Source organism: Schistocerca cancellata, chromosome 2 (genome assembly GCF_023864275.1).
Source record: "Schistocerca cancellata isolate TAMUIC-IGC-003103 chromosome 2, iqSchCanc2.1, whole genome shotgun sequence".
Classification (NCBI taxonomy): Eukaryota; Metazoa; Arthropoda; class Insecta; order Orthoptera; family Acrididae; genus Schistocerca; species Schistocerca cancellata.
In genome coordinates, this window is record NC_064627.1 from 547,640,784 (window position 1) to 547,641,729 (window position 946).

General features: G+C 44.2%; 1 non-coding gene across 1 annotated transcript; it reads left to right on the forward strand.

Moving 5' to 3' along the window:
* The first annotated feature begins 559 nt into the window (after positions 1 to 559).
* Positions 560 to 632, forward strand: Trnav-aac (transfer RNA valine (anticodon AAC)). Its single transcript has one exon. It is a non-coding gene; the product is annotated as a tRNA-Val (tRNA).
* The last annotated feature ends 314 nt before the right edge of the window (positions 633 to 946 follow it).

Below are 946 nucleotides of genomic sequence, written 5' to 3' on the forward strand. Positions count from 1 at the left end.
CTGCCGCAACTCATCATCGGTAAGTTTTTTTTCTTTTTTTAAGGTAATAAATTCTTCAGTTCACGGTGTATATTATTCTTGTATTTGTCTGTAATTAAAGCCAGATATACGTGGTCACTGCTTCAGCCACGAGCACAATCGCGGAAGCGTCCGACGAGCGAACAGTTCGCCCTGTGTTAGAGCGTGTTGAGCCGGAGCTGAAGAGGAAAAACGAGAAGCAGGGAACGACAGTGTGTCAGCTAGCCGGCGTGGCGTGGTGTGTGTCACTCAGCTGTTTGCGTGCTGTTCTAACCGGCAAGGAATCCCTGATGACCCACACGCTTACCAACGAAGCGTATTTGCCAGCAAGGGACATGGACCGCAGATTGTTTGCTCACAAGATAACTCTATTACAGGCGAGTCCCGTCATCTGTTCTTCCGTCTACCCATAACTAACTCTACTACTGTGAAAGAGTAGTTAGTAAAAATAGGTGCTAAATATGAAAAAAAATTATTACACTACTGTTTTGATGCATAAGTGTACTATAGATGCTCTTATTGAAGAGCAGGTTGACAAGCTGTTTCCGTGGTGTAGTGGTTATCACATCCGCCTAACACGCGGAAGGTCCCCGGTTCGATCCCGGGCGGAAACAGAATTTTTATCTTTGTCTTTCACTCTCTTTCTAGTCACCAGATGCAGAAATTATAAATCTGAAACGATTCTACCCATCAAATAAACAATCACGCGACAAGTTGAAAGCAACTCCATGATAAACTGCAGTAGGTAGGACACTATGCGCGGACGGCACAATATAGAGTGTATCTATTGTTACTATATAGGAGAGAATGTATGATCCGAGTGTTCTTTGACGTTGAAATCGCTAGACGGAGCTTAATCGAAAACGGGGGAAGATTACACTGCTGTATTAAGTACCGTCCGCCACACACTGTAATAAATGTGGTGGCT